Here is a 13,411-nt window from a genome sequence, read left to right on the forward strand (position 1 = left end):
TGCTGCTGTTAAAGGGTGTGCCCGCATAGGGGAATGGAACAAATTAATTTTACTGAGCTCAGTTACTACTTATTGAAGTGATCTGCATTCATACGATGCAAATCTTGGTTCACAGAAACTGGCAAGATATTACCCATATGCTTCTGTTAGAAAGCAGTTATCTGAGGGCATAGAAGCTGGTTCTAACTTCCATGTTGATGCCTCTGAGCTACACAGTGTTTCAATTCCTCTGCACGCCCAAAGATCTAGTGCGGCAATTGAGACCTTGCCCTGTTGGCACTTACCTTGTGACTCATGACACCTGCCATTGCTGTGTGCCATTAGCTTCATGATACATACTCACGATGCACTGTAAAAAAAAAAAAAAAAAATCCTATCAGATACTAGCATATTGGGTAGACGTGAGTTTTTCCTCCCCTAATCAGGCACACGAAAGCGGTGACTGCTTTAGAATCAGTCCTGCCCCACATATCTCAAGTCATCGGCTCCTAACCAACCAAAGAATCATTCAGCCTATCACAAACTATCACCTTATCTTTTTGAGCTCCCTGTCCTAACTCCTTAGTCTCAAACCTACTCACTCACGTACTCAGTGGTAAATGTACTGAAGGTCTCGCACAAAAAATATCCCTACAGCCTTCAGGATTAAATAGTACCTTCTGCTCAGGCACCATCCCATCTGTTGATGTTGGTTCATCTTCAGCCTGCTGCTCTGGAAGTACTTCTCTTTCCCCTTTGGCATCCTGGATTTACAAATGAAACTTCTACACCAGAAAGCGTTTCCTGGGTATACAGCAAGGAGCTAAACATTTTGTGAAGGTCAGTTTGAATCACTCCATCATATTGTAGTTTAGTATACAGCACAGAACACCACATGAGGCCTTTCGGAGGCTTTTTCCAAGTAAAAAGTATTGCGTTTCATCTGTACAAAAGCTTTCGAGACATATTTTTCTCATATAAAATTTTTCTGGCACAAAAATGCATACAAACAGCAAGGAGCCCATAATATTAATACCAAACATGCTAAACTCTATTTATTTCACTGAAAACCATGTGCATTTCTGCAGGGAATGTAAAATTGAATTTTAAGTACGGGAAGTGCGCTATTACTGCTGTGGCACTACAATGCAGAGTTCCTTTGTTGTTTGCTCTAAAATAGTAAGCTAAGCCTGTCCAGCCAAGTAGAGTGTCAGGAAGGAGTCTTCTGCTCTGTAGCACCAAAACGTGTCTTGCTCGTCTCCCGTCAGCTTTCCGAAACAAGCACTTTTTTTTACTTTATCACACTGAACACATTACCAGTATTAAGACTCCCAGCAGAGTCTCAAATGCCGTTTCTAACTTCCCCCCAACCCTTGTCCTCCATCCAGCTCTCCTCACAGCCTCAAGTCCTGCCAGGATTTCTGCAAGAGCGTAAAAGCATGGATTAGCTTCACCCCATGAGCCTCCGAGCCCTGCTTGCCAGCCCGCCATGGTAACACGCAAAACAGCAGAACACCATAAAACCTTGCAGAGAGCCATCTACTACCGCCAGTCGTGGCAAACATCTTCGCACAGATACTGAGCTCTGAGGAACCTTGGGTGTGGCAGTATCTCCGTGTTAGGAACCAACCAAGAAAACATCATAAGCACATGTTCCCCCCCCCCGCCAAAAAAAAAACAAACAAAAACCCAAACACAAAAAACCCCCCACCCAAAACCAAACCAACAGACCAAAACCCAAAACAAAACCAAAGAGGGAAGGAATTACAAGCCTGGTGTTACAAGATCCTCAAAGCCTCTTCATATTGGGAATGGTGGTTTATCTCAACAAATCACATCTAAAGGGTCTAATCAGCCCTTCTACATACAGGCTATTGAAAACAAAAGCTAGCAGCTGACTTCTGATCCCTCCAGCTGAAAAGCAGGGTGGCTTTCAGTCCTCTGCCCCCCAAGAAAGCGGAACTAGGACTAGAAAAAAAAAGGCCACAGCAAAGAGTTTTATGCACCAAGAACTTCAGTGTCTGCCTTCCATTCTTAACACTGATTTGAAGTCACTAGTTTATGTACCGCTCGTTTCACTTCATTTCCTCTCTTTGTTTTCTATAAAAATCTATATAGCCTGCTTGCTCACACCTTTATAAAGGGCGTTTAGAAGTTTTATACGTTTGCCATCCTTAGGAAGTTTTATAAGGTTAAAAAAGCATGAGTAAGATCTACATTGGCTGAAATAAGTCCTATGTGATGACAGCATAGCTCCCAGCTTTGAGCTCTACTGTGAGGTAATCCATGATACAGTCACAAAATAACCCACAAAGTTATACACAGCATCACTTGATAACGAACACTCTATAAAAGCATAGTTTCCAAATTGGTTTTTTTTAAGTCATAACATTAAAGCACAAGTAAAAATCCCATATCCTGAATACACAGTCCACGAATTTAAACTACTTAATAAGTAACTCATGGTGCTTTCACAAAAAATCAGCTGTGAAAAGTTACACAAAGCTTAATGAAAACCACGCATGCACTGGAATTCAACACCCAGCCTATCCTCCAAGTAGGAGCACAAGCAGCCCTGCCTACGCTACCATCACTTAGTCTGTGGATGACTTGTGAAAGGCTCCACTCTCCCTCTCCCAACTCTGTTTATGGTGCCCTCCTGTTCTCACACGTACCAGGTTGGCAGTTGCACTCAGATGTTCAGGGAAATCCTGCTCAGCAGCTCCCAGACACCACAACACAGCCTCATCTCTGCCTCTGCTCCAGGCGGAGCCTCTGGTGTAAGCCCGATTAGGTCTCACCTTCGCAGACAGTAAAAAGGAAATATCAGAGTAGGAGTGAAGAAGCAACACCACAGCAACGCCGTTGTTTTTCACAGTGCTGCCTACAGTGGCAAACCTTTTCCAGTGGTGCTACAATCAAGCAGTTCCTCTCACCTGCCTTGGTTTGTAGGGGTAATGTTGGCTCACAAGCAAGCCTTGCCAGAGCAGAATAACAGCGTAGCTTTTTTTGTACTTGCAGATTGAGACACCTAACATTAAAAGTGGAAAGAAAAGTAGAAATAGGAACGCCGGTTCTGTCGACTGTCTTAAGCAACTGGAAAGCCCCTCAAAAAGCTTACAGACCAGCGCCCACCAAACCTGCAAGCTTTTGAGAGGCCATTTGCAACACTGATGAGAGCTGATGTGGTGCTGTGATGAGTTTGTAATTCATGAGCATTGCTCAGATCTCCAGAAAAGCCACCCTGGCACTATTGTGTCCTCCTGAACTTCCACGTGGCTTAGTCACAACTGTGAGCTGCCACAGCTAGAACATTGATTGTAGGCATAGAATCTCTTCTGCACCTGGAAGATAGATAACGCATGCTGGCAAACGTGATGGAGTTGTGCTCTACAGCATACATAATTTGCTGATCTAATTTGTATGATTTTTCTAATGTCTGAGTATCTACAAGTTCTATACAACTGAAAACCATGAAATCATAGAATCATAGAATCATTTAGGTTGGAAAAGACCCTTGGGATCATCGAGTCCAACCATCAACCCCACTCTGCAAAGTTCTCCCCTACACCATATCCCTTAACACCACATCTAAACGAGTCTGAAACACATCCAGGGATGGTGACTCCACCACCTCCCTGGGCAGCCTATTCCAGTGTCTGACCACTCTTTCTGTGAAGAATTTTTTCCTAATGTCCAGCCTAACCCTCCCCTGCTGCAGCTTGAACCCATTTCCTCTTGTTCTATCACTAATTACCTGTGAGAAGAGACCAGCACCAACCTCTCTACAGTGTCCTTTCAAGTAGCTGTAGAGAGCGATGAGGTCTCCCCTCAGCCTCCTCTTCCTCAAACTAAACAGTCCCAACTCCTTCAATCGCTCCTCATAAGATTTATTCTCCAGGCCCTTCACCAGCTTCGTTGCCCTCCTCTGTACTCGCTCCAGCACCTCGATGTCTCTCTCCTATTGAGGTGCCCAGAACTGGACACAATACTCAAGGTGTGGCCTCACCAGTGCTGAGTACAGGGGGACAATCACCTCCCTCCTTCTGCTGGTCACACCATTTCTAATACAAGCCAGGATGCCATTGGCTTTCTTGGCCACCTGGGCACACTGCTGGCTCATATTCAACCGTTTGTCGATTAGAACCCCCAGGTCTCCTTTTCTGTCCTCTCCAGCCACACTTCCCCAAGCCTGTATGTCCATGGGGTTGTTGTGGCCCAAGTGCAAGACCCAGCACTTGGCCCTGTTGAAGCTCATTCCATTAGCGTTGGCCCATCGGTCCAATCTAGCCAAGTCTCTCTGTAGAGCCTCCCTATCCTCATGTAGATCAACACTCCCGCATAGCTTCGTGTCATCTGCAAACTTGCTGATGACACACTCTATGTCCTTATCAAGGTCATCGATAAAGATGTTAAACAGAAACAGTCCCAACACCGAGCCCTGAGGGACACCACTTGTGACCAGCCGCCAGAAACGGGACAGACTACGTTCTACACAAAACACTTCCATCTGTATCTCCACCAAAATATTTCTTTCTTCTATATCCAATTGATTTTTCTGTTTCAGAAGTCTAAAGCACAGTTTCTGTGAAGCACTCTAATGCATTGTCTTGTTTGTTTTTCCTGGCTTTTATAATCAGCAATACAATGCGATTAGCCAAAGTTCTTGGGCGCAACCGAAACACGTGGATAATAAAAATCAGAAATGCAAACTCTACTTACATTCTGCGAAAGAGCCCCCAGAGCCAGCACTTTTGTCTGTACAGTACGAAATTCCCCCTTGAAAGCCAAGCCCTGCAGTAAGACAAGCTCATGTCCCGAACTATTGCCTGCGAGATCCTTCCTTGCACCATGCAGACCGTGACACTCCAAGGTGGGCAGCAGTCAGATCTATTCTAGTTCCGCTCTGCACATATCCTCAGGTAACACTTCAGTAATCCTCATATTGAGTTGGCTTTTTTAAGGGAAGTTCTAAAAAGAAATTAAAGTGCACGTTTCCCAAAGTGTTAAAAACCAAAGAGAAAAATGAAACTAGCTGGCGTGTAATAGAAGTCTTTCTGCTTAGCTTGCGTGACTTGGCTGAAGAAGTTAAGAGATTCAAAAGAGGGTTCTGGGACTTGCACAGAAAGTTTCACAACGTCAAAAACGGAGAAGATCTTTCCCCAAAATCCATATACAACTTTTAAGGCTACAATTTTTTAAACTATTATTATCATCAAGGAATTGTGGCAGTCATGTTCCCTGACCTTTTCCACTCTTATTCTGCAATAAGAAAAATGCCCTAGCACCTGGCAATTTATTCCTGCATGCTTTAGATTAGAACATGGGACAGACTGAAAGTTAAATCAACTTAGCTCAATTTATCTTCTCTTGAGCAATTATGAGCATAAGTTTTCTAGTTAGGCAAAAATCAGAAACGGTGTCGTGCCTCTGACAACTTTGAAGGAGTTTAAGTAGGACTGTGCTGTCAATAAGCTTATCACTGCGGACTATGACCAATGCTAAGGCTGTGTTAGTAACTATTTTAGTACAATAAAATAAAATCAGTAGACAGTGCTGAGAATACCACGTATGCAGCTCAAGGGTTTTAGCTAAAAGTCATTTTCGGCTGGTTGCCCTGTAGCAGCTCACACATAGTTCAAAGCTGGCCCAAGGACCAGCCGTTGTTTCGGAACTTTTTAGAAAGTGATGGGCATTTGGTGCCCAACTGTGACAAACCTTCTGGCAGACTAAACCAAATCAATATGTGGTAAATGGACAGCCTGGAAATTCACTTCAAAACTGCAATAACGCTCCAAACCCAAATACTTATGCAGATTAGACTGTATAAAAAACATCTTAATGCATGTCATACAAAACTGACAGACATGAGAGTAAAACTATGAAGAAGTGTGTATTTTGCCTATCTGAGAAAAAAAAAAAAATCATTTGCATCACCTGAAGAGTTCTGGCAGTCTGTCACTGAGCTTGTAGCCTCCGTTGCATAGTCACTTTCTGCTCTAGTCCAGTTCTAGTTGCAGAGCAGCAGTGAACAGCTCACTTCACAAAATTCATGAACGATGGCTGCTTTTGACACGGAATAAAGCCCGAAAACCCTTGTACAGTATATTTGGCTGGTAAGCGTAAAGCCATTCTGAGTATTTCATAAGGAATAACGCTGCGTTTGTGAGGTACCGTATTCGTGAAAGGCTGTCACAGTACCAATAAGCAAAGGCTGCAGTAGCTTGTTTAGATTTTTACTTTAGATGCACCTAAAACATAGACAGCAGCAGAAGCGGGGCTACTCCCGAGGGGTCAGGGCAATAACAACCCGAGAAGGGACACAGACCTTACCAGCCAAGGTACAGTCCTGCGGCAGCCAAGCAGGGCAGAGAGAATGAGTAGCACCAGAAAGTCCAGCAAGCACCTGAGGAGCAGCAACAGCCTGGGCTGAACGCAGGCCTGCCCGCAGCAGAGCTCAAGCTACGGGGTCCGGCACCTGGGCAAGCTCAAACGGGCCCCCGGCCAACAGGCTGGGGGAGCAGAGGGAGGGGTGGGGGCACTCAGGTGAGGCTGGAAAGGGTGATTCAGGTACACCCAGGGCCCTGGTGATAGAGACAAATCAGCTGAAATCAATTTTATATATTTAACTCTAAGTTTTTGGCAACTTCTATGTAGAAAATTACAACATATGCTACGTATTCCCATGATGCTGGGTAAATAAAAGACACTAACACATGCGGAGAAAGTAATATGTCTAGGAATATCTTAGATTTCGTTGTCGTAATACTGCATTAGTCAAATGGAGAATTTGGTTTCTGACTTCAAACAAAAATTGTAGTCTGAAAAATATGTTAAAATGTGTTTTAATATCTTCAGACTACTTCAGTTAGGGTTATATATATGTTTATATGTATTTTTGCTATATGCTGAACTAGATAGTTTGCTAACGTCAAAATTAGTTAATCGTCAGAATTTGACAAAGTAAATTGCTGAGTTATATTGAATCATCACACTGTGCGATATCCAGAGACCTTTGATCTGTGTGATGTTCAGATAAGATTTCCTCCCAAAACTGAGTCAAATACTCAACCCTGGTGGAGAAATGATGCCATGAATATATCTTATCAAGAAAATACACAGTTGCTATGCGAACTCAGGATTCTTATTTTAATTTCTATTAAAGATAGCAAAATAGTTTTCCTGGGACAGCATCTTCTGAATTCCCACAGGCGGTAGCTCTCACCATCTCTTTGTCCTGGCACTCTGACAAGCTTTTCTTTGGTAGAGAAAAGCAGATTTTCTGTCTCAGTCAACTTCTTGCTGAAAGAAACAGCACCTTGGGAGAAAATCCACCCTATTTTAAACTTAAAATGTTTTAAAAAAATCTCAGATAGTATGGGTGCTCAGGATTTATGTTCAAATTTAAAAGGAAAAGGGCAAAACTCCAGTCAGAGCTATCTTCAGAGCCCTTGACTGTAACCCATTACACAATAATCAATCCTAATCTGATTATGCTGATTACATGAAATTGCTGGTGAGACTGAAATGCGGTATTATCTCATAGAGAAGTTCTACACTCTTCACACTGCTCTTTTACAGCAGCTGTAAGCATGGAGTGAAGTGCTACTAATGACGTCAGAAATTCTTTTAAGACCACTAGATACCTTGCTGCACGCTACAAACTTTTGCTGACTATAGTAGTGTGGAAACAGAAGATGCTGCTTCGGCTTGTGTCATACCAATGCTGGGACCAGGCTGTGAGGCTTTGTTTATTGGCAACAGCTACAGCACTTTGTGGTGTCGGAAACGACGTGCTGACAGCCTCCCTGGTTACGGCAGGGCAGCAGAAGACACTTCTGAACTCCAGAATGGCAGGGAAACTCTTCCACATGTCTCCTAATTAAGGGTCGTGTCTTACACACGTGTGATCAAGAATGAAGAGGTCGTGAGGGAACATTTCCCAATTTCGCAGATGCCTGAGATCAGTTACCGGCTGAACAGTGAGACCAAGTGGAACCCTTGTGCGAACGAGGTGCTGCTCATGAGAAGAATAAAACACTTCAAAATGCTTAGAACTATTACAGCAGCAGTCAGCTTCAATTTGATGTATTTCTGGAATTTAGATTTAGATTTGGCCATGATTACACAAATTTTAAAACTTTTGGACTGGAATATGGCAACAGTATAGAGCAGTGAAATTTTGCCTGATTTATAGAACAATGAAGTGTCACAACCGCGGGGTGAACTACTCTTTTGTTCTGCTCTTCGCCTCTGGCCGTAATTCCACACCTGCCGGCTTCCACTCCTTCTCCCTCCCTCCCTCCGCTCTCACGGCCGGCAGCACCAGTCGGCAGAAACCTTTGGCAATTCAGAGAACCATTTATTAATTTTCCATTGAAACAACTAGAAGATAACAATCTGTTTAATTGGTAGCTTCAATTTAGATTAAACTGCAGTAAAATTTTATCTGCTTTAGGATGCGGTGTCTTCTCAGGTTCTGCTCTTCTTGTGGGAAATCCAATCCTAGCAGTAACGACCTGTTCCAAAGCTGTAGAAAAATGGTTTTACAATTTGGTCCAGGGCCTCAGATCGTTTGTGTGGCTTATATTGGCGATATTTGGCTGGGGGGGTGCCTGCTGGACCTGTCTTCTGTTGTATACATAATTGTCAGCTGAAAGTGAGGACTTGACCCTTGTAACTGTGGTCTAAAGGTTGCTGCCTTAAAGGTCCTTCAGTTCTTCTCAACGTGTGGCATAAATAGTTTTACAATAGCAGTGTAGAGCAATCTTTTTAATTGTTATAATTCTTAAATCTTCCAGCACTGGTGCATGTCAGAAATTTGTACGCTTACGTGTATGTCACCTGTTGTCACTTGCACAATTTCCCAAAACAGCAGTGTGGACATTTTGCCTTCACGATCTTGCCTATAGGGAGGAAGGGGGAATGGAGAGGGGAGAGGTAGCCAGAGAAATATCTTATTTAGAGCTATCATTCTCTGACTTGCTTTTTATTTCTACAGTCTCCTATTAAATAATTTCATGTACTCAGATGGCAAAGACTTCAGTAACCATAATAACAGAATTCATCAGTTATTTCAGAGGATTTGGATTTCTGTCACGCGCAGGGAACAACTGGGAGAATAAATAACATGTTTATGTTCTGCAGTGGCCAGTGAATCTCAGCATTTTGCTCAGGGTTTCTAACCATCTCATACTCTTATTGATGCTATTTCAAACTCCACGGTTAGGGCTTCCCATGCTGCCTTTCCTGCTTCAATGAAGCTGTCTGCTTCAGAACGGAGGAGGCAGGGCTCCTTCTTTCTTTCTTTCTTTCTTTCTTTCTTTTTTTTTTTTTTTTATCTTGCTCATGGCTGCAGAACTCGATGCCAGAAGAGATTAGAGTAACAAAGCTCACAGGCTTCAAGTCAAACCATAGAACTCACCTTGCCCCTAATTTGTCTTCCCTCAATAATTATCAGCTTAAATTGGACAGAAAAAACTAAAGCATTACAAAGGTTTTTAGAATTCGAGATGTGCAGACACTACAGAAAAATTAATGGTAAAAGCACTAGAACAATTACTATAACACTTAGTCAATGTGTGGAGAAAAATCCTATGAAAACTATACATGCATACATGTGAATAAATCCTATTTTTGGTAAATGAACAAAATTTGCTTTGGGAAAAATATATGAAATCAAATGTATGGATAGACATTCGGATAAATGGGTAAAAGGTGCATGGTTTACACTTTGTGGCAAGTATATAAATGAAAAAAAAAACCTCGAAGAGGGAAGAAATAAGTAGTCTTGTACTTCTTAGTACCTCTTTAGTATCTCTCTCCACAAATATATTTCCACAAATTATAAGGTGAAAGCATTAGATGTTGAACATTTTAGATGCTTATAAGATTGGATAATTTAGCTAAGAAGCATTATTATCATTATCTGAAAAGCTTAAAATATGAATGGTAATGGCTCCTAAAAATAGAGCTGGGGGGTTGGAGTCAGCAATGTCAGGTAGTTTCTTTTGCTCATTTTTAATAAAAATAGTCATTTCAGTCATCAAAATAGTCATCAAAAAGTTGTCATTTTCATTGGAGAAGGCAGCCAAAAATTATGACAGGATAAAAGAGAACAGGGACTGTGTTAAGAATATTTTCATGTCTCTATTACATCCTTCTTTTGGACTTCTGCACAGATTTAGTAGGGAGTAAGTAAGTAAGTGAGGAGCCAAGCTGCTGCTCCAAAGCCCGTGCTGATGGTGGAAAAGAGTTTTGGTTCCCCCTTCAGCACCCCAACGACGAGAAGGTGCGGATAAGGGGAGCACCAAAGGAGAACTTGTGTCTGGAACAGGGCTCTCCTGTTGCTCTGCCCCGGGGCAAAAAGGATTTGCTATCGGGTGACATTTCTGAGTCTGCTCTTGGAAGGGCAGAGCTAGGAATGGCATCTGATGCAGAGTGAATTCTAGTGAAACAGCCGTACATTCGTATAAAATGTTCAGGTCACAAGAGAAAAGACAAGCTTTATAAAACGAAAGCAAATGACCTGAATAGGAAGATCTCTAGAAGTTCCCGCAGGAGTTCAATATCCCTAAGGGGAGGATAATTAAGGTAACTCTTGATTCCTTATTTGACTTTAAGCACTTCTGCAATGTGTTTGCATTCCTTAGAACACATTTCACTTCTATTTTAGCTTTGACTAAAGTACAATGAAGTCACTGAGGTATGCCATATTTGACAAAAAAAACCCCTCATCAATAAGTCATTGCAAATAAAACGAGACTGATTAGTATTTTGACTTTTGACCATTTATGCAAAAGTCACATTTAACTCTGCCTATTAGACTGAAGAATATTACTGGGGAAAAATGAGAATGTTCATGTGTTAAATTAGGTGCCAGGGGCACACTGTGTTGTACAAACTTACTGATAGTGGCAAACAGCTTAATTAAACATGTTATGTAAGGACTGCTGAGTACAAAGCACTTCCTAAGTGCATGTTAAATTGGGCAAATAACCCCCCCCCCACGCTTGCTACAACATACTCAATTTCTTCCTGGTGAAAAACAAAGAAGCTTAAGAATATGAAGTTACATTTTTAATGTATATTTGCATGTGCGGTTGTGTAGGAAAAGAAAAAAGAGAATGAAAAATACCTGCAAGGAATTGCCAGGGAATACGTATCTTGATGTCCTGGTGAGACCTGTGTATGATAGACGAGATACAGAGCTTTAGCTTTGACCATAATGTTTGCCCCATGAATCAAAATACGTGTAAGAAGACAGCGTTTGGTATTGTCATGGTAGTGATTTCCTGGTGTTTTATATAAATACAGATTATTTTGGAAGAGCGGTCTTGCTGCCATGAAGCAGACTCCCATCATTTTTTCTTTTCCCACAGTAAATATTTTGTGGACGGGTGGTCAGGAAACAAATCCCGACTGAGTCGCCAGACAAAAGAAAAGAACTGTGCTACTCGTTAATCGCCTGGCTACTGGCTTCAGCTGCTTTTCTCGGGCGGGGGGGTGTCAGATAGAAGATGAAGGGGAAGTGTGCGCACAGAAGTACGTCAGTCTAAGCAAGCTGGTAGTCAAAAGGCTTAACCTGACAAACTAATACTCATGGGAGCCACCCTGCTGACAGGGAGATGCTCTGCCCATTTTCCCCCGACATACTAGTGTGAATCAACCTTCTGGCCTGCAATTTACAGAACCCTTCGTGCTTTGCTGGAGTGAAAACAGCTTAAACATTTATGAACCACACAAGTTTAGAGACCTTAACAAATCATAATTTGAGCTTGAAACCTATTTAAAAAATTTTGAAGTAACACAGGAGAACATCACAGTGCTTTATACATTTTCAATCAGAGTATGATGTACCTTCCCCCTCCCATTGTTAAATATACAATTACACTGTGTTCCTGTAGCCTTTCCATTAAATTTAATAACCCTGTATTTGTGGGTCTGGTAGGAAACATTGAGTATGAGAAAGGTTATAGAATCTCTTTTATTAGAAGTTTTGAGGAACAAGTTAGATAAAAATATGTCAAGGGCAGCCCAAGTATACCTTTGCTATCCTGAAAAAGTGGAGTGCGCTACAGCGTCTTGGGGTCTGCTCCCGCCGGCCCCCAGCTTCCGTGAAAAAGGCCTTTGCACCGCAGCTTTCCAGAAGATAGCTGGAGATCAAGGTTCTCCTTGAGGTCAGGTTTATACAGCAAGACCAGAATTTCCTTTCAGAGATAAAACTATTCCCTAAAAAAATCGCTCCCAAACAAAAATTTGTAGAAACAAACTGGAAAAGTTGCATTAGGTTTACTAAGGTGAAAATATTTATAGTTGTTACAATTGTAAGACTATTTATTAGATATTACAAATTAGGTGGATGGAAAAATTAAAGCCTAAACAAAAGAGTAATAATAAGACTGTTTACTGTAACTGTAAATCTAGGTATTGCACCTTTGCCAATATCCTCAAAATTGTTCAAACATCAACAAAATTATCCCCATTGAAAAGACTAAAAGAAATTAAAGGTGATGTAAAAATTAGCTTTGCTTTGCCAACAGCTAAAAGCTCATCTGCCTCACTTTTTGCCTCTTTTTTTTTTTTTCAGTTTTCAAATTCATTAGCTTTGAATAGCTGCAATAAACTAAAATTAGGGGCATGAATACACGTATAACTTTTCAAATACCAAAACTAGCACAAGTAACACCCGGACTGCCTATCCTATAAATATCCCGAGGGCCTGAATATATACAATAGTGAAACATGTACTGTGAAACAGTGCCTAATAAAAGAAGGGAAATTTAATTATTTCCTTTTTTTACCCAAAGATAAATAAATTTAACAATGCAGTAACGGATCAACAATGGCATTCACCAATAAGAAGTCAAGTCAGGTATTCTCAAGATTTTGGAATTTCAGAGTTCCTTATTATTGTGCTATCCGCCAAAGTCCCGACAGAAAGACAGCATTAGACACATTAAGATTCAGTCAGAACAGTTAACAGAAGTGCTTTCCTTTTATCTTATGTGCTTTTTTCAAGACCATTTTCTCCAGAGGAAAACATTTACAAGTTGTGCTGTTGCCATGATTTTGTGTTTGATGCCAGCGAGGAGCTAGGCTGGCCCGTAACGCAGGCTGCAGTTACGCTGATGAGATGCGACCTGGCGAAATGTTCATGGACTGACAGAGAACGTTCAGATACAGGGCTGTAGTTGGGCTGTAACTGTTTGGTATTTCTGTTCTAAAGATGCACACAACATGAACCACTTGCAAGCTTGATTTTATACATTAGAATAAGAAATAACTTTTAGGAGGCATTAATAAAGTAATAACAATTATATACTAGCATATTTTCCCAGATACTTGTGGGAAATTAAAAAACCACCTAGCTATTATTGCAAAAGAGAGACTGAAGAAAAGACACTCTGTGATTTGCTGCACGATGCATACG

At 41.5% G+C, this 13,411-nt stretch overlaps 1 long non-coding RNA gene across 1 annotated transcript; it reads right to left on the reverse strand.

Annotated features, from left to right (window-relative positions):
* Nucleotides 1–8,433: 8,433 nt before the first annotated feature.
* Nucleotides 8,434–12,122, reverse strand: LOC128906523 (uncharacterized). The gene is made up of 3 exons (XR_008465199.1): nt 12,026–12,122; nt 11,117–11,163; nt 8,434–8,509 (listed from the first exon to the last, which is right to left on the reverse strand). It is a non-coding gene; the product is annotated as an uncharacterized LOC128906523 (long non-coding RNA).
* Nucleotides 12,123–13,411: the final 1,289 nt, after the last annotated feature.

The sequence above is a fragment of the Rissa tridactyla genome, chromosome 3 (assembly GCF_028500815.1).
Source record: "Rissa tridactyla isolate bRisTri1 chromosome 3, bRisTri1.patW.cur.20221130, whole genome shotgun sequence".
In the NCBI taxonomy this organism is placed as follows: Eukaryota; Metazoa; Chordata; class Aves; order Charadriiformes; family Laridae; genus Rissa; species Rissa tridactyla.